The following is a 21,489-nucleotide window of genomic DNA, read 5'->3' as shown; positions in this document are numbered from 1 at the left end:
TTTGGCCCTGAGAGAGGGGGGGACAGAGGAAAAAAAACAGTAATGTGGAGGGGAAAAAAATTGGTGGAAAAAGAAAGGAGCAAGAAAGACAAGAAAGAGATAAAGAGAAACATGGATGAATCGATAGCATAAGTATAGCATAAGAGATCAATAGAAAGAGAATGGGAAGGGAAAAATTAAACAATGGGGCTTGATTATCCCCCTAAATAACCCCAAACAATTTAATCCAGATGAGAAGAAACACTTAAGTTTAAAGATTACTCCAATGCTCCAAATCAAATCCATATGAAAAATCCAGAAAAGACAGGAAAAAAGCAGAATGATTGCCAGGTACAATACATTTTAAACGTTAGCAAGATATTTGAGAGCGAAGAGGTAAATTGTTTCCAGTAGGAGGGTTGTGACTGATGAGCTTTCCCTCTTAATTCTATTTTAGTTGTTAAAGCTGTTATAACTCTTTGTCCTTTCTGTCTATCCCTGACAGGTTTCTAGGCAATGAGTGAGCGTTGCAGAGGAGGAGAAGGAGGAGAGTCTACAGTCCTCTGTGCGCTTACGCCACTCTCAAGGTACCCTGGAGAGGGAGAGGGGAAATGTAGTGGGCGCTAACCCAAGGCCAATGCCCCAGGGATGGGACATTGGGCACAGCATCACCCATCTTCAGTACCCACCCCCTGCCCCCCCCCCCCACACACACACACACACACACACACACTCCCCACCGATCCACATATACACCACTCATTCCTCCCCAAAGGATATATGCCAACCCTAGTCCTCGAATTTTATCGTAGAATCCACAATAGCATCTACAATAGCATTACCTAGCTCCACCCAACCTCGTTGGGATCTGACCTCAAGACACCAGGTTTGATTTCCATTGAGCCTTCTGCCTGCTAATAAGCGCAGCTACTATATTGAATACTCATAATCACTGCTGTCACCTGTTACAAAACATAAGCACAAACTTAGCAGTAAAAAATAAAGAGCCAAGGTAACATTTTTGAATGAACATCCAGCATCATTCACACAGACACACAAACAAATGGATGCATGTGCATACAAGTATGCAAAAAGACAGAAATACATGTCACATGGCAAGCAGTGGGAAACAAAGGTTACATAAGATATGAAGGGTATAGGCAGAAGATGGCACACTTAACTGAATGGCTTATGATTATTTAAATAGAAAATGTAAAGATATACCATAGTAATGAACGGACTGAAACAACGGTTATCAGGGGCAATCTAAAGCTGAGTAGTTTCTTCAATTAAAGAGGCGCACATAAGGTGTGGATGTGTGCATATGTTGGTATGTGTGAAAGTGTAAAAAATATACCTCTCTCAAGCAGATCAATTAAATGAGACAGGAAGATATCGAAGAGGCGAGAAAAGGTAGGACATCCAATAAAAGACGGGGGGGGGGGGGGGGGGTTTCTGTCACTCTTTCTCCGCTCACGTTGATCTCTAGCAGGATGGAGTGAGTCCTCCGGCCAGTGACGAAGGATAGAGATGAACAACCCTAGATAAATATCTGTGTACTACACAAGATATTTATGGCAGATGCAAAACAAAGAAAGGAATTCATATCAATCATATCAAGAATTTGGAACCTCAATTTGACCACATCAGTCAGCAATATTCATATATGAGAGATTCAGTTTGAACTTATACAAAAACATATATGCAGTGAAAGATATTTGTCATTTTAAATATAATAAATATAAAAATATAATATCTACCATATCTATTTCTTGCTGTGTAGCTAAAAAACACTCCATTTTCAGTAATCCTGTTATTGGCCCATTTCTAGTCAGTCAGAAACCATCATTACCCAAATTTGAAAGGCCATGCATTCCTAATAACGCTACAGTCTGTATTTTATTGCTCTCATTTTTGTTTATATATTACATAATTTGGCTTTAAGGGTTGCACAATACAAAAAACACAAAAAACACTGGAAAAACAGCAGAATTTGCAAGGCCAGAGTAAAGGTGTTAACATTTAGTCAAATAGCTGACACTCTTATCCAGAGCAACTTACAGTAAGTACAGGGACATTCCCCCCAAGGCAAGTAGGGTGAAGTGCCTTGCCCAAGGACAACGTCATTTGGCACAGCCGGGAATCAAACCAGCGACCTAAGCAAAATAAGAGACTGAACTGCGTTGGGTTGTATGTGTGGAAACCATGAGACAACGCAATGTATTTGACGAGTCTAAAAACAATAGTTAGAAAATGTTAAGATAGAATAGTCCACACTGACACCATGTGGGGGATTTTAAGTACTGCATTTGAAGGGCTGCTCCATTGTCAGCAAATTCATGTCAATTGATTCAACTACTGAAGAAGTTGATTATTTTGAGCTTGGTATAAAATAATAGCATTAGTATTGATATGCAGATTACATTTTATCACATACAAAAAACAGACATTTTACCAATCATCAGTGATGTCCAGCCTACAAGAAGAAATTACAACTTAAACAATGGAGCCACAGCTAACCCAGTGGACGGAGTAAGTAAGGTAGAGGTACCCTGATAGTGATAATTGTCAAAGTATGAGGTAGTCTGATCTGGTCTAATGGAATTGCCTGTCACCATCACATCTGACTTGAATGTTTGCTTGTTTGAGTGTAAGTGTACGAATCTCCTTCCTTACATGCCTGTAAGTCTGAAAATGTTAAACGTGTGTATGAGGGTATTTAGCACCTCAATTATCTCAGGGAGGTATTCCCATGTTGCCTGGTTCACATTACTGACAGTAATAGCTGGCCAGGGGCTATTCCTGGTGCTGTAGAACTGGGCCAAGCTCCCAGGGAAAGACGCTAAGAACATGCAGACCAGAGGACAGAAGAGCTTCATACAGACAGGAAAGGTAGACAGCATTGAGGAAAGACTAGGTGAGCAAATGACTGACTACCATTAGGCATAAAAAATTAAAATAAAACAATTGTCATTAAAACATTTGATCCGGAAATAGCTTAGCAGTAAAAAAGTAGGAGTCAAGACAACGACTGCATATCAAGGAAGCCATTACACATTCCGAACATTATTCTTTGTTGCCTTTTTATCCAAAACAATTTCTCATTCTAGCCTTTTCATCAGATTGTTAGACTGCATGTCGGTTCAGTCTTTGGGCTTGTCAAAGAATGGGTGTTGTTTCGTTAGGACCTTTGGATATTTTTGAAATGCAAAGCCTGCAGGATACTGTCTAAATGTTGCCGTCACATAACAAACCTGTTACATTTTTCCCAGCTTCTTGGTTATCAGAATAGTTTTTTATTGCCATGTTCGTTTTCACAGACATGGAATTTACTGTGGCAGGAAGGTGCATACAATAAACATACGGATCTTAATTTAAAAAACAGTCAAAAAACAATAAAATAAAAAAGTCTAATACTAAGGAGTTAAACAATAACTAAAGAGCTAAACAGTACTGTAACATATAAAAATATCTAAATAGATATAAACGTTTCAAGAAAATAGAATACAATTAAAAATAAGATAAAAATAGGGCAGCAAAATGGGCAGCAAAAAGGGCAGCAAAATGGGCAGCATAGTGCAAAATGTGCAAAGAAGGTGGTGGATGGACTTATAATAGTGTTAATGTCAGTGTGAGTCCTTGGCCTTGTTGAAGAGGCCAGCAGCAGATGGAGAGAAACTGTTCCTATGGCGTGAGGTTTTGGTCCTGATGGACCGCAGCGGAGTAGCTGGAACAGAGAGTGTCCAAGGTGGGAGGAGTCGGCCACAATCTTCCTCGTTCGCTTCAGGGTCCTCGAGGTGTGTAGGTCCTCGAGGGTAGGCAGATTGCAGCCGATCACCTTCTCAGCAGGGCGGATGATATGCTGCAGTCTGCTCTTGTCCTTAGCAGTGGCAGCAGCATGATGATGGAGAAGGTGAGGATGGACTCAATGATGGCTGTGTAGAAGTGCACCATCATTGGCAGGTTGAATTTCTTCAGCTGCCGTAGGGAAGTACATCGTCTGATGTGCTTTCTTGGTGAGGGAGCTGATGTTCAGTTCCCACTTGAGGTCCTGGGAGAGGATAGTTCCCAGGAAGCGGAAGGACTCCACAGTGTTGACTGGGGAATCGGGTGATGGGGGTGAGTGGGGCTGTATTCTTCCTCTCCACAACCATCTCCCGTCTTAAGAGCATTTAGCTCTAAGTTGTTCTAGCTACACCAGGTCACCAGATTGTCAGCTTCCCACCAATAATCAGACTCATCCCCTCCAGAGATGAGCCCAATGAGGGTGGTGTCATCAGCAAACTTCAAGAGTTTGACGGACGGATGACTGGACGTGCAGCTGTTGGTGTACAGGGAGAAGAGCAGAGGGGAAAGGACGCAACCTTGAAGTAATCCGGTGCTGATGGACCGAGAGTCAGAGACTTGTGTTCCCAGCTAAGCGCACTGCTTCCTGTCAGACAGGGAGTCCTTGATCCACCTGCAGGTGGAGTCAGGCACGTTCAGCTGAGAGAGCTTGTTCTGAAGCAGGGCGGAGAAGATGGTGTAGAAGGCAGAGCTGAAGTCCACAACCAGGATCCTAGCGTAGGATGCTGGGGAGTCCAGGTGCTGTAGCGTGAAGTGGAGGACCATCTTAACTGCGCCATCCAGACCGGTTGGCTCTGTAGGCAAACTGCAGGGGGTCCAGTAGAGGGTCTGTGATGGATTTGAGGTATGCCAGCACCAGGCGCTCAAAAGACTTATTTACCATAGAGGTCAGGGCGACAGTTTGTTGTGGAAAACACATCACACTGCTGTAATTATGAAGGTACAGAAATGGTTATAGATTATATGATTGAAAATGAACCTCTTAATCACCTTTTTACTTTTATATGCTATATTACTGAAAACCAGATGCAAAGCTGTTGACCGATTAGTATTACAGTATTATAAAACATAAAAGACATAGACGCCAAAATGTGGAAGACCAGATAGATAGTTTGAGTGCAAGAGAGAGAAGCGTGTGTGTGTAGGTTTCTTCCCGGAAGGACTACAAGACCCAGATAGGGAACAACAAGGCCCAGATATCATAGGACAGATTTATGTCTTTAAACTCAGTATAACCTGTGCAGCTGGGCGGCAAGGCTTCACGTGGACACTGGATGGGAGAAAGTTAGGGAAAGTCCAGGGTATTTAAATTCTGTGACAATGGACCAACCGAGAGTGAAATGCACATATGAATCTGTGACTACATATAATGTACCAATGGTAAAATATCAAAAATAATGGAGAACAAATATATAAGTGAATGTCCGGAGAAAAATTTCTGTCAGACTCCGGGTTCTACTCATGTTTGTTGGAATCAATCCTTTGTGTTAGATTCGAATAAACACTTTGCATCATACTTTTGCTGCCGTTTTCTTGCTGTCTTACATTTTGTTATTGGTTAAAAACTTGGTCTATTATTTCGACGACAGGTTCTGTAGTCATTATGTCCTGTTAGCCTTGGCTTTTTGGGCACAGGGTTGATGGTTGAGGACTTGAGACAGGCTGGCATGTCTTCAGGGAGGTGTTGAAGATGGTGGTGAACACCGGAAACAGCTGGTCAGTGCAGTGCTTGAGGGTGGCTGGAGAGACAGCATCAGGCCCAGCTACTTTGCGGGGGTTCTGCCTCTTGAAAAGTCTGTTAACTTGACTCCTTGAATATGTAACGCAGAGCCAATCCGACAAACCACGGTACCATTTCACACCTTTCTCCATCCCCTGACAAGGAAAGGGTATTCCCCTTGTCCTCATCTGCCAGCAGAGGCTTCAAAGCTTCTGACCTAGCATGGGGTCAGAAATATGGGTGGAAATCCCGGGGGGGGACATGACCCCCCCAATCCTGGGAAAAATATGATTTGTCCCCCCCAATAAATCATTGTAAACATAACTATGTAACTTCAATAACATTAATAATATATAGGGGAGTCAGATGGCTGAGCGGTGAGGGAGTTGGGCTGGTAATCAGAAGGTTGCTGGATCGATTCCCCACTGTGCCAAATGACATTGTGTCCTTGGGCAAGGCACTTCACCCTACTTGCCTCGAGGGGAATGTACCTGTACTTACTGTAAGTCACTCTGGATCAGAGCGTCTGCTAAATGAATACATGTAAATGTATGTAATATGCAATGAAAGCGCTTTGCTGATTATGAACACAATGGCGCTTTTTGATTGACATGATTGCGAACCCCACCCTTGGTCCCACAATGGTTTGATCCACAGCCCCAGCCCTCAGCAGTGATGCAGGTGCGTGTGTGCAAATCGGACAGTGTCGTTGGTGGCTGATGTCCAGTAAGTAGGATTGGTTTGACAATTTATTTCTACCACTCAATACAATAAAACATTCATTTATGTCACCATTTTCCCTGCATTGATCACTATGTTTGCTAGCTAGCTAAGTAACATCACCAGCTTTTTGAATTAAAGTTAGTAACTGAGAGAAGCTAGCAATGCAGTAGTTGTGTTCATTATCTGACAAGGTGAAATGAGTGTCTACCATCTGAAATGCACGTAGCTAACGTGAAATTAATCCAGTTAATCGCACCATAGCGATTTCAGTATGGTTGACAACCGTGGTAAAGTTGGTTGGAAGTTCGATATTCAACAGATATTCAGACGCCCGGTTTAGCAACGCTACGACCGGCCGCTTAGCCTATGCTTTAGGTTGCCTAAACAACGCGTATGTTTAGGGACCATCAACAAATTACACATTTCAAATTTCAACAGTCAATGGCCGGGTTTCCCAGATTCGTTAAGAAGCTCTTAATGCTAAGAGCTTTTAACCGTGCGTGTCCACTACAGCGGAGTGGCGCGGAACGTCGGCTTCCAATTCATTTTCAATGAAACCGGGTGTTGACACTCGTGTAGGGCATTGTGGGAAGGCGAGCGGAGCGTTGCAAGTTGGATTTTCTCAACTTTATGGAAATGAGGAGCGTGAAAACGCTAGCGTTGGCCAATCAGATTGGTTTCTTGTAACGTAGCAACTGTTGGTCATGGCAAACATTCTAATAGGTTCTTCTGTTTCAAGATGGAAGAAAAACTTGTATGTGTGTCTGCATACCCAGTGTTGTTCGACATGTCTCTGTACGATTATAGAGACATAAACAAAAACAATTATGCCTGGCGTCTGGTTGGCAATGGCGTCCCTGGTGTGTTTTTTTGTACTTTTAAATTCAGTCAAGTTACATTACTTAACCCTTGTGTTCCCCTCGGGTCATTCTGACCCATCAGTCATTGTGACCCACCGTCGTTTGCGACAACTTTACCGCATACAAAAACAAAATGAAGCATTTTCTTTTAACTGTTGGGCTGTCTCAGACCCCCCACATTGCGAAGGTTAAAAGAAAATTATTTTTATTTGCTTTTGTATTGGGTAAAATTGGGTAAACACAACGATGGTTCGTTATGAACCTTTTGGTCATGTTACCCGAAGGCAGCACAAGGGTTAACTTTCTTCTGTGCTAGCTGCAAAGTGTAGCTAGGCTAGCTCACCCGGCACACGATTGACATTCAACTTTGAAATGCTAAAAGGTTAGTATACATGTCAACGTTTATGTCTGATAAATATTTCTTTGTAGTTGAGGTTTGCCAAAAGAAATGGAAAACCTTGGGGGACACCTTCAAGAAGGAAAAGAATAGGGAGAAAGAGCGTAGCAGGAGTGGAGCAGGTCTTGGGAGTGGTAGACCATGGAGATACGCTACTGTCATGAGCTTCCTAGCTCCATTCCTGGAGTTCAGGGAGACCAGTAGCAACTTCCCTAGGAAGACAGAGCCCCCAGCCAGCCAGTCAGAGCCCACAGCCAGCCAGTCAGAGCCCCCAGACCGCCAGCCAGTGCCCCCAGCCAGCCAGCCAGTGCCCCCAGCCAGAGCCCCCAGCCAGCCAGCCAGAGTCCCCAGCCAGCGAGGATGAGCGAGCTAGTGATCAGTCTAGAGCTTCCCTTGTCGCAAAAAGCCAGCCTCCAGCATCCTCTGGCACTCCGAGTCAGGCTAGGAAGAGGGTGCAGAAGGAGAGGCTCACTACCTTTGAGGAGAGGATGCTTGATGCTCTTAAAGCACCTGCACCTCAACCACCACCACCACCGGAAGACGATTACCTTTTTTAGAAGCCTCCTACCTTCTCTGAAAAGAATGCCACCAGGCAAGCGTTCAGAGCTCAAATTTAATATACACCGCTTGTTTTATGAGGCAGAGGCTGAGTTGCAGGCCACAGAGTGACAGACCTACTAAATAAAAATGAGTCACTGACAGAATCTTGCGTGCATTTTATGTAATTGGTACTATCAATAGTTGGTATCATTTTACTTTAAACATACAAAAAGGATCTGTAATGTTTGGACTTATCACTGTCACAATCTGGAGAAAGTCACTTTGGATAAAAGCGTGTTTTTCATTATTTAACTATTTAGGGTCACATGTTTGCTACTGCTTTTGTAACTTTCTTTAAAAGTGTTTTAAAAGTGCAAATTAGAAAATATAACAAACGACACCACCACACACTGATTTTATGAAAATATTTTTTTTTTTACCGCTCTGCACCGCTGGCCTTCCCACAGTGCACGCTTGGGGGCGTGTCAGACAGATTCATTCAGAGCTGTAGTTCTCTTAAATCACTGTTGTAGTTCGTATAATGTCATGGCAAATGTGCAGACAAAATACAACTTTTACACACATTAAGCAAAAATCCAACACGCTTTCTCGATTAGACATGATCTTATCTACTGCACACAATAGGTTATCTTTTCCCACACTTTTTTGGGGGCGAGTGAAAGATGAAATGCCACCCGCACTCTATGTGACGGGTCTTGTGCCGGCTGGAAAAAAAGATGCATCAGACATAAACATTGACATGTGTAACCTTTTATTATATTTCTCGAAACCTCTGCAAATCAATCGCTAGATTATGACTTGCCACTACACATTCACTGTATGGATAGCGCAATGCGCGCAAGCAAAATTTTGGGGCCTTTATTTGAGTGCATTATGTATTTTTGTCTCTTTATTTTTCAGCCAGCATTTCAACGTTAAATGTCAATCGTGTGCCGGGTGAGCTAGCTAGAATATGCAGCTAGCACAGAAGAAAGTTACGTAATGTGACAAAACTGAATTTAAGTACAAAACACACACCAGGGACACCCTCAACAACCTCAGAAACCCTGCGCCAGGCATAATTTTTTTTGTTTATGTCTCTGTTATCAAACATATCAGACGTATCATACAATACTGGGTATGAAGAGACATACGATGAGTTGCTCTTCCATCTTGAAATTGTCAAACCTAGAAATGTTTACCATGACCAACAGTTGCTACGTTACAAGAAACAAGAAACCAACCCGATTGGCCAACGCTAGCGTTCTCACGCTCCTCATTTACATTAAGTTGAGAAAATCCAACTTTTGCCGCCCCGCTCGCCTTCCCACAATGCCCTACGCGAACGTCGACGTCCCGCTCGCCTTCCCACAATGCCCTACACGGGCGACAACGCCTGGTTTCATCGAAAATAAATTGGAAGCCGACGCCCCGCTCTGCCCGCCCTGCTGCAGTGTGAACGCACCGTTAGGAGCATTCTAAGAGCGTTCTTAGAACGCTCTTAAGAAGCTCTGAGCGTTAAGAGCTTCTTAATAAATCTGGGAAACCCAGCCAATAGCTTTTCAACAACATGAACTAGGAACATGAAAATTATGTTTAACTGTTCAAAATGTATGCGTACACATCGCACAGCCTTTATTTTGTTTATTTTCATATCAGGTTGAAACAAAATGTTTTTTAATTCAAAATAAATTTTTGTGTTTGATATGATGCTGGTTACGGAGTTAATGCGAGCGCGCAATGCGCGCAAGCGAAATTTTGGGGGCTTTATTTGAGTGCATGATGTATTTTTGTCTCTTTATTTTTCAGCCCCACCCTTACGTTTCTTAGCATGGTTTTCCAAATTAATTATAAACATTTAAAACTGAAAGCATGCAGCCAAGGAGCTCTCCACCTTTATTACTCATTTAAAAACAATTTGATCAATCGAATATAAAAGCGTCATAGAATGTACAGTAAAGTAACATCTAGCTGGCATCATTTATTTCAAATGCATAGATATTGTTTAACAGTAAAATCTAAATTTAGTTTGCACCTAACATATTTGAGTGTGCTAAAATTAGCAATAACGTCAGCTAGTTCGAAGTGTATGCATAGGCTAACTATAAGTTAGCAGCATATTTCCCGTATTTAACAATAATTAAACATGGACTTACCTGAAAGTTATGCACGGGCCTCATCTTGCAGTTTATTTCTTTTTCTGCCCCTGACTCCTGTTGTCTTTTTGAGGCCATTTTCGAAAAGTTTACCTAGCCTACTGTCAAAGTTCGTCAAGCCACTGAGATAGAAAAGGGCACCCACGGCGAGCTTGGAAAGTTGAGTGTGTATTTGTTTTTTTGTGGGGTGGGGGTGGGGGGGGCACCATCGTAACGTTTTTTGAGCAATTAAATATATCTCTTGTTTTGCCTGTTTTGTGATAAACATGCCTAAAAGGTGCGTAATATTTATATAGGCCTACTGAAATAATATCGGCATTATAATTATAATAACTATGATGATTTTTCAGTTGACACATTTTTGGTGCCCCCTCAGACTTGGTGCTCTACGCACAGTGTGTAGTGCGCGTTATGGGAGCGGTGGCAATGCATCCAACAGAGTTTCACATAGAATAAACAAACATAATAAGCACAGTAATTACAAATAAAACAGTTTAACACTGAGGATAAAAGTGCAGGTAGAAATACTGGAGTGCAAAGGAGCAAGATTAAATAAATAAATCAATACACTATTGTGATGAGGTAGATGGATGGGCTGTTTATGTACAAGTGCAGTGATCTGTGAGCTGCTCTGACAGCTGGTGCTTAAAGCTGGAGAGGGAGATGAAAGTCTCTAGCTTCAGAGATTTTTGTAATACGTTCCAGTCATTGGCAGCAGAGAACTGGAAATAAAGTCGACCAAATGAGGAATTGGCTTTTGGGGTAACCAGTGAGATGTACCTGCTAGAGCGCGTGCTACGGGTGGGTACTACTATGGTGACCAATGAGCTAAGGTAAGAGCCAGTGGGTTTGGCGTTGGGTGTGAAGCGATGGCCAGCCAATGAGAGCGTACAGGTTGCAGTGGTGGGTAGTGTATGGGGCATTGGTGACAAAACGGATGGCACTGTGATAGACTGCATCCAATTTATTAAGTAGATTGTTGGCGGCTAATTTATAAATGACATCGCCAAAGTCGAGGATTGGTAAGATGGTCAATTTAACATGGGTATGTTTGGCAGCATGAGTAAAGGATGTCTTGTTGCGATATAGAAAGCCAATTCTAGATTTAAATTTAGATTGCAGATGCATAATGTAAGTCTGGAAGGAGAGTTTACAATCCAACCAGACACCTAGATATTTATAGTTGTCCACGTATTCTAAGTCAGGGCCGTCCAGAGTGTTGATACTGGATGGACAGGCGGGTGCAGACAGTGACCAATTGAAAAGCATGCATTTGGTTTTGCTTGTGTTTAAGAACAGTTGGAGGCCACGGAATGAGAGTTGTATGGCGTTGAAGCTCGTCTGGAGGTTAGTTGGCACAGTGTCTAGAGAGGGGCCAGAAGTATACAGAATGGTATCATCTGCATAGAGGTGAGTCAAAGAATCACCAGCGGCAAGAGCAACATCATTGATGTAAACAGAGAAGAGAGTATTGAACCCTGTGGCACCCCCATAGAGACTGCTAAAACACCAATTCTCTGCTAACGACGCTACTTCTGTCTGGACAGGGCTCTGGCAGATCACCAACTACAAGCCCAAAGCCCCCCACACCGTTAACGACACCCAACTGGCCAACGACCTGAAAGAGTTCCACTGCAGATTTGAAAGACCATTGGTCTGTCCTGAACTGCACTCCCCACCAAAGATGCCTCCCCCACCCCCACCCATCACCACAGTGACGACTCTACATTCAGGAGGGAGAAGTTACCAGACTTTTCAGGAGGCAAAACCCTCGCAAACCAGCTGGGCCAGACTCAGCCACCCTCAAGCACTGCGCTGACCAGTTGTCTCCGGTGTTCACCACCATCAACGCCTCCCTGGAGACATGCCATGTGCCAGCCTGTCTCAAGTCCTCAACCATCATCCTTGTGCCCAAAAAGCCAAGGCCAACAGGACATAATGACTACAGACCCGTCGCCCTAACCTCTTTGGTAATGAAGTCTTTCTAGCGCCTGGTGCTGGCACACCTCAAAGCCATCACAAACCCCCTCCTGGACCCCCTGCAGTTTGCCTACAGACCCAACAGGTCTGTGGACGATGCAGTTAACATGGCCCTCCACTTCACCCTACAACACCTGGATTCCCCAGCATTCTATGCCAGGACCCTGTTTGTGGACTTTAACTCTGACTTAAATACCATCATCCCGCCCTACTCCAGTACAAGCAAGGTGGATTACAGACTTCCTGTCAGACAGGAAGCAGTGTGTTAAGCTGGGAACACACGTCTCTGACTCCCGGTCCATCAGCACCGGATCTCCTCGGGCTGCATCCTTTCCCCTCTGCTCTTCTCCCTGTACAGCAACAGCTGCACCTCCAGTCATCCATCCATCAAACTCTTGAAGTTTGCAAACGACACCACCCTCATTGGTCTCCTCCCTGACGGGGACGAGTCTGATTACAGCTGGGAAGCTAACAACCTGGTGACATGTTGCAGCCAGAACAACTTAGAGCTCAATGGTCTTAAGACAGTGAATATGGACTTCAGGAAGAATACAGCCCCACTCACCCTGCGTCACTCCCCAGTCAACACTGTAGAGTCCTTCCACTTCCTGGGCACTATCCTCTCCCAGGACCTCAAGTAGGAACTGGACATCAGCTCCCTCACCAAGAAAGCACAACAGAGGATGTACTTCCTACGGCAGATGAATAAATTCAAGCCATCATTGAGTCATCCTCACCTCCTCCATCACCGTCTGGTATGCTGCTGCCACTGCCGAGGACAAGAGCAGACTGCAGCGTATCATCCGCGCTGCTGAGAAGGTGATTGGCTGCAATCTGCCTACCCTCGAGGACCTGCACACCTCAAGGACCCTGAGGCGAGTAAGGAAGATTGTGGACGACTCCTCCCACCCTGGTTGCTTCTCCCCTCCGGCAGAAGGCTGCAGTCCATCAGGACCAAAACCTCACGCCACAACAACAGTTTCTTTCCATCCTCTACTGGCCTCTTCAACAAGGCCAAAGACTCCCACTGACATTTAACTTGTCTCGTCTCTCGTCATCTACCGCTTATCCGAGCGTCGGGTCGCGGGGACAGCAACCTAAGCAAGAGGCATTGACATTTAACTATTATTAGTCCAACCGACACCTGTTGCACTACGCGCAAGCCAACTTATTTGCACTATTGCCCATACATATTCTTATTATTATATATATTTTTAAAATATTTTATCATTTAGAATTTAAATTGTTTTATTTATTTATTATAATAATATTATATTTATTTTTTATTTTTTATTTTTTTGATTGTTATTTCCTAGGATTACTTAGACTACTGTAGTTTTATACGTTTTTAATGAAAATCCATATATGTTTATTGTTTGCACCTTCCGGCCACAGTAAATTCCGTGTTTGTGTTAACCTTGGTGAATAAAACCAAATTCTGATTTTCCTCTCTCACTATTGTAGATTAATTTCTGAATTTTGAAACGTCAAAAGCTTTCCAGTCATGTGACCTGTATATTTCAAAGGCCTGTTTAACTGCTAACAAAGTACATTTGCACATGTCCATTTAGAGGCTGAGACTCTCATCCAATCACAATTTATGTTAATGACAGTGACATATCCAAACCCTTTGACTCCAAGGAAGTGGATTAAGGGGTAAAACCCAGGCCAACTATAAAGTCAAATAGGCCTGGACTGGTAACTTGTCACACCGGGCAAATGCCTGGCTGGCTGAAGCACTTTTTGGGCCGGTGTAAAACAAAAACGTGATAAGAATAACAATTTGCCCATTGACCGGCCCATGAACCAGGGACAGCATTGGTTCTTTTTATATGCTGACACTGGAATAGCCTAATAATTTATCTTACAAGTCCCTATCCATCCCCCTTATTAATGTTTCTTGTGAGTCTGATGCCATGGCCCAGAGACATATCTGTGGAGCTTGTTCACATGCTATGACAACAACGACGATGATAATAAACCAAACAAATTAACGTTGAAAAAGGACGTACGAGGATGGCTTTGGACACAGTCATTGTAATCAACAGAGTTTCAGAGAAGCACAAGCTACTAAAGAAACTGCTTTTATTGTAAAGGAACATTAAATTGTTGGTATCAAGACACAATTATTAAATATTGTTTATTATATGGCAACGACGGTACGAGCTTTCTGATTGGCTAATGGGTAGTCATGCCAGACGCGTATTGCCCTCCTCAGCGGTCAATACGGCTCCGTATTGCCCTCTGACATCATCTTCAAAATGAGCGACGAGTCAGCTGCTGAGTTTTACTATCCAGATGATGCTGAAAAGATTTGTCATCGAAAGTGAGGATGAAGACTAGACTCTTTTAATCACTTGTGTCGTTATTTTGTGTTGAAATTAAAGCCATTTTAGCAGAACCATGTTGTCCGCTTTCTATCAAAAGTAATGAGTTGCTCTAGGCAACACATGAAACACAGCGTGAGAAGACTTGAGAGCTAGCTACAATTAGCCTAGAGGTACCATTTATTTTCGTTTACAAAATGAAAAGAAACTAAAAATGCCATATAATAAACTACTTACTAACCTCGACCGTTCGGTCATGCTTGGAAATATCAAACCTCGGCATGACTTCCCGATGATTTCCCGGCATGACCTCACTCTCGGTTAGTAAGTAGTTCATATCTGGACACTGGAGATAATGTGATACATTCCACATACTTTGTACATACTTCGTACATACATACTCGTACAAAAAGTTTACTATTTACTTAGGCCTACTTTCATTTCATTACATAATTTCAAATGACACTTTGACTTTCAGTAAAGCATCTTTGACAATGACTTGTACTACTACTTGAGTATGGAGATTGTGTGGGCCTACTCCACTGCCCCCTCTCATCACCAGGGAGTCAGTCAAGAGTGAGTGAATACAATGGTCCACTTGCACCGGCACAATTGTACACAGCACTAACTCTGTACAGATCCTGCTGTTAAAGCAGATCACTAGATCCAGCTCTTTGGAGTCTGCTGTACTAAACTATGAACTGCAATCCCGTGGGTCAACTGGACACCAAGGACATCAACACTGCACAAGACTGGACTCCTGGCTTCACCTTGTTTTATCAATCAGTGTTTTTCCAGTTGGAACAAGAACTCACTAAAATGGCGTAACCATTTGCATTGCGTTGTTCTTGTTTTTGTCATATCTCTGATTATTTGTCCTATCATCTAGCCTTTTCTATAGAATATCATTACTTTTTGTATTTGTATTTGATGTGTATTCTTGTAGTTTAGTAGAAAAAAAGCTCCATAGTATTAGGTGTTGTGCAGCCTTATCCGAAAAATAAGTATTCTGTAATGATTACAAGAATCTTCTGCCTTTTAAAATAGTATTTAATATTGATATTAGTGCTGTCAAACGATTAAAATATTTAATCGCGATTAATCGCATTAATGTCATAGTTAACTTGCGATTAATCACAATTAATCGCACATTTTTATCTATTCTAAATGTCCCTGATTTCTTTTTGTCCCAATCTTTTTTCAAATTTTAATGCTCCCCCTCGTCAAAGCCAGGCGATTGCAATGTTGTTTTCAATAAAAAAAATATTTGCACAGAGGAATCCGAACCACTTTTCTATGTTGATAAGAGCATTAAAATTTGAAAAAAGATTGGGACAAAAAGAAATCAGGGACATTTAGAATAGATAAAAATGTGCGATTAATTGTGATTAATCGCGAGTTAACTATGACATTAATGCGATTAATCGCGATTAAATATTTTAATCGTTTGACAGCACTATTTTTTTTAATTGAAAACAACATTGCAATCGCCTGGCTTTGACGAGGGGGCAGAGAATTCGCATCAGCTGTGTGCTTGGCCATCAAGTGGTATTTCAGACTGGACGTGCTGGGATGATAGCTCAGTTTACAACGACAAAACACACAGATCACTGGTCTTGTCAATAGAACCATTTGGCAACTTTTTAAAAGCAAACTTTCCATTCAGAATCTTATTGGCATCCATTTCGGCATCTCGCGCTCGTCATCCACTCAAAACGTAACGTTAGCCTACTACCAGAGAATGTCTAATATCCGTAAACGGGCTCTGCTACTACTCTTTAGCCAGCTCGCAAGCCAAACGAGTGTTTGGCGTGCCTGTTGTTTTGTTTCCGGTCTAGCTAGATCCGGTGTGGTGTTGTAGTTTTTCTAACGTCGGTAGTTGCAACAGCATGTGAAAAAAACTACAAAGTTTGCTAGGCCAAAAAGAGCGTTAATTGCGCGATAAAATAATTGACGCCGTTAATTTGGGTTTGCGTTAACGCCGTTAATAACGCGTTAAACTGACAGCACTAATTGATATTATTATCATTTATGTAGTTATTCAACATGTTATATCTTGGTAATAAAGGGATGGATTTCTTAGTCCTATTAATTATCACATTCTACACATACTTGACTACACTAAATGAACAACCTCCGTTTTAGACAGTAGGCTACATTTAACACCAAATATTTATTGACAACACAAAAAACAGTATTTTTAAACATACACATACACTGCAGAGTGTGTTGTCCACATGAGTAAGCTGTAAGGAATTCTATTTTGCATTGGGTAAGAAACAGTTTTTAAACAACGGGTTTAGATACGGTCTTCTCCTGGAGGTCAGCGTACATCTTCAATCAGCTAGTCAGCTGTTTCTGTGCCAGAAAGAAGTTAACAAGTTGAGACGACAGACGCGCATCGTGTTAATTGGCTCTTCATTGAACTAGTCAGTGAACACTTTTATGACATGACCAAATGATGTCACATGACGTGACATGACCAAAATTATTGAAGTTTGAAATATTAATAAGTTAATTGAAAAAAGTGTGAGGTGAAAATGAGAAGACTAAAGGCTGTGCAACATGTATGCATAGTCAATGAACACAGAAATATATTTCAGAATGATAGGTCATATGACCAAAAAGCTATTGAAGTATTAAGGAGGGAGTCAGGTGGCTGAGAGGTTAGGGAATTGGGCTGGTAATCAGAAGGTTGCCGGTTCGATTCCCAGCCATGCAAAATGACGTTGTGTGCTTGGGCCAGGCACTTCACCCTACTTGGCTCTGGGGGAATGTCCCTGTACTATGAGAAAATGAGAAAATTGAAGGCTGTGCAACATGTGTGACCTCGTCACAAGACGACGTCACATTACCAAAAAGCTATTGAAGTTTGAAGATTTATTTTGAATTAAAAACATTTTGTTACAACCCGACATGAAAATAAACAAAATAAAGGCTGTGCGATGTGTATGCATACATTTTGAACAGTTAAACTTAATTTTTATGTTCCTAGTTCATGTTGTTGAAAAGCTATTGACTTTGACATTTAAAATATGGAATTTGTTGATGGTTCCTTCACATACGCGTTGTTTAGGCAGCCAAACACAGGTTAAGCGGCCGGTGTTGTCGCCCAACTGGTTACCACGCTAACTGGTTCCCCAGCTGTGCGTTCACGCATCAGTCTTCCTCCATCACCAGATTCGTCACAAATTCACAAATATATTACTGGCGATTTTCAAGTCGGATCTCACTTCCAACATTGGGGTCATTTGTATTACACCACGAGCTACTGAAGCAAATAGGAACTCTGGTATTCAGTCACAAATGTATTAACTACATTGGGCATTCGTTTCCTATGCAATTTTGTGTATGGCTGAGTGTTTCTTTACTGTATGTTTTGAAATCACATATCTATAATTTGAGTGATAAACCATTTTTACAATATAAACAATAGTTGTAGTGCAAGCAAGTCATTAGAATGCATTAAAATAATTACTTTGTAACTGTTACAACCAACTAGATTGCCGTGAATAAATACATTTGGTGTAATTAAATTTTTACGTCTTTTGCAGAACCCTAAATCTTGTGGAACATCTGGAGACTTGGATTCTTGGGTCAGAAACAATAATACTTGGCGGGCTGAAATTCTTTGGACTTTAAAGAGTATTACATCCCATTACTCCAACAAGAGTGCTGAAAATAATTCCACGTTATTCCAGCTAATGTTTTCAGACAGCGTGATAGCAAAATTGTTTGCTTGTGGTGAAAAGAAGACATACTACATGGTTAATCATGGCATTGCTCCTTATGTGAAGCTGCAACTTCTGGAAAAGGTGAAAACAGATTCAGGGTATGTCTTGCTGTTTGATGAATCTCTTAGCTGAAGCAGATGGATGTGCACATTAGGTTTCTGGATTCAGTTGCAAACAAGGTCTCCACACACTACTTGGATTCTGCCTTTATGGGGCACGGTACGGCAGAGAACTGTTTGGAACATTTCAAGCACTTGACAGAAGAGCTGGATTTGAGTAAAATTATTTTGATATCAATGGATGGGCCCAATGTAAACCTTAAATTCTACCGGGATGTACAGACAAACAACTGATTGAAATTGGGACATGTTCCTTACATAGTGTACACAATACATTGCATTTTATCGCCTGTTTCATTATACACCTGCATGAAGGGATGATTATGTCACAATAACTGGTTCATCACTGTTTCCAAAGAAGTTCTGCTCTCACAGATGGGTGGGAAATGTTAAGGTTGCCTCATCTAAGAACCTTTGTGAAAACAGTAGAAGCAGACAAGAAGTTTACCACTCCAAAGTGTAAAACATTCACAGTAGTGGAAGAAGCTTGTGAGGATCCACTACTCACATTACATTACATTTACATTTAGTCATTTAGCAGACGCTCTTATCCAGAGCGACTTACAGTAAGTGCAGGGACATTCCCCCCGAGGCAAGTAGGGTGAAGTGCCTTTCCCAAGGACACAACGTCCAACGTACTCCCTGCAAAGTTGCATTTCTTTGTCTATGTAGCAAAGCATGTGCAAGGCTATCTACAAAAGTATCAGACTGATAGCCCCATGATCCCATTTATGGCCTCAGACTGGGTAGACATGATCTCCGCTGTGATGAGCAGAGTACTCAACAACAAATGTAATGGAGACAATGACAGACCCACTGAAGATGTCCAAATATGAATTGAAAGATGAGGATGCATTATGTCTGGCCAAGGTAGACCTTGGATTTTCCACAGACAGATCTCTCAGACAAATGGCCGGGAAAGTGAGTGAAAGAAGAATTTTGGAATTCAGAAACAATGGAAGGCGGTGTGTTTCCTTCAATTCTTAAAGAGACTTTTGGACAAAACCCCCATTCGCTCCAGTCAAAAGGCTTTTGAACCATTTAGTTGACCTAAAAAGATTTCCGGAAAGCAAGTGTGATTTTCTGTGAATGCAGCCATGAGCACCGAAACAAAAAGGACATGCATCACAGAGACTTGTTTATGATTATGTCTCAAATGTTGGAGGATTTGAGAAAGTTCAGATCACTACCAGAATCAATGCCAGCTATAAAGCAGCACGACAAAGATATGAGTGTTCTCTCATCAAGCAGAGAGAAAAGAGAGCTGAGAAAACCAAATGCACAGACCAAGAGGAGGAACAAAGACAAAAAAAAGGAGCTTGAATCTGACATTGTCCACTTGGAGATAGAAATAGAAAAGGCAGCCACTGAAGTTGAGACCTCGTCCAAACCAAGAGAATGCATAATTAGATTTAAACATGACATGACATGAAAACTTTGTTTTATTAGGTTATTTAACATTAATATGAGTTCCCCTAGCCTGCCTTTGGTCCCCCAGTCGCTAGAATTTTCGATAAGTGTAAACCAAGCCCTGCGTGTTTTTCTCTGCCTTTGACAAAATGAAGGCTCAATGGCTCTGTTTGAAAATCTCCCCCTAGTGACGTAGATAGGGGGAAGGTTAACTCCCCTCTCTCTGCTTTGCCCGCCCAGATCATCTGGCCCGCCCATGAGAAACTGAGCTACCACCGTGCAAGGGCAAGTGCGATAGCGGTTTTTCCTGGAGAGACATCATGGCGAGCAAACAAACGATGCATAAAAGTTGCTCAGTGCTTGGATGTACAAATGCAAGCACAAATCTTTTTTTAGTTCCTTCATCCGAGCCTCTGCACAACCACTATCTCAATTTTATTTTCGCTGGAAACACATCTTCCCAAAGTTTTGCATGTCTGCGCCAAACATTTCAGCGACAACTGTTTCCACAACTCGGGACAATACAAAGCTGGCTTTGCTGGCCATCTGCAATTGAAGACTGGATCAGTACCAACTCTCTTGGGTCCAGCTACAAACCTCGGACAAGTATGTCAACTAACGCTACATAATTGTGTTGCTTTACTGTATATGTTTACCTAGCTTGTTACCCTTCGAATGTGGCTGTAACATCAGCTCTGCAGCTAGCAGCTAACAGCCCAGTTAACGATTAATTAGCGATTTAAAGTCCGGAAAATGTGTGTGTATGCACACTGTAATGTGAGTGTTGTACCCTTCATTGTTATTTGGATAGCCGTTCTGCTGTTGTTGTAATGGCGCAAGCTCCTCATTAGCATTTAAAGCTACAGACACCAAAACAGCGCATTCTGAGGAAAGCTCATTGTGGGACTCAAGTCAGGCAAGACCGATCCCTGCACTCAGGCTCAATCGTAGTTACACTACTCACTCCCCCCGCTAAGAACGCCCTACCTTCCCTCGTTCCCGGGTCGGGCGGTCACTGGTGTTCAGGTTGATTAGCGCTCCCGCCTACAATACATGGCGTCATATGGTCCGTGCCTTTAAATACGATTCTCTCCCTGTGTAGTTCGTTGATGCTGTCAAGTGTGCGACCTGCGTGTTCGTGCTGGCTGGATCTTCCGCTCGTTCAGTGTCTCTCGCTTGTAGTTTTGGGGCTTACGTCGGCTTCGGAGCTGGGCCGGTTCTGGACGCCTTCCCGGTTTTGGGTTCCCCTCCCGGTTGGTCGGCGTGGTTCGCTGCTCGTCGGGGCTCAGATGGTTTTCCCTGCTCCGTAAGTTCGGTGGTTTGCATGCGCTGCTCTCCCTGGCCTCCGCTGGCCTCCGCTGGCCTCCGCTGGCCTCCGCTGGCCTCCGCTGGCCTCCGCTGGCCTCCGCTGGCGGCTCCCTCGCTGGTGGGCTTGGCCTCTTTTGGGGCTGGCATTTCTCCTCGATTGAGGTCTCACGTATGCGGGGCGGGCATGGTTTTCTAATCCTGTTTATCTTTGTTCCTTTCCCTGAGTGCAAGGGTAGGGTTTTCCACCAGAGGTTTTTCTGCGCCGTCCTGAACTCAGCTGGCCGAGGTTGGCGAGGGACTCGATGGGTGCATCGTTGTTGCGTTGGTGTTCTTTACTGCTTGGTCGTGAGCTCTGTCGTTTCCAACGGAGGATGGAATTCAGAGGGCAGG

The 21,489-nt window shown here is 42.8% G+C and overlaps 1 pseudogene; it reads left to right on the top strand.

Moving 5' to 3' along the window:
• The first annotated feature begins 11,262 nt into the window (after positions 1-11,262).
• LOC146235987 (uncharacterized) lies at positions 11,263-18,844 on the top strand (annotated as a pseudogene).
• Positions 18,845-21,489: the final 2,645 nt, after the last annotated feature.

This window comes from Hypomesus nipponensis, chromosome 22 (assembly GCF_054491055.1).
Source record: "Hypomesus nipponensis isolate SF chromosome 22, ASM5449105v1, whole genome shotgun sequence".
Classification (NCBI taxonomy): Eukaryota; Metazoa; Chordata; class Actinopteri; order Osmeriformes; family Osmeridae; genus Hypomesus; species Hypomesus nipponensis.
The sequence above is the reverse complement of the archived record's forward strand: the minus strand, read 5'-3'. Positions and strand labels throughout refer to the sequence as shown.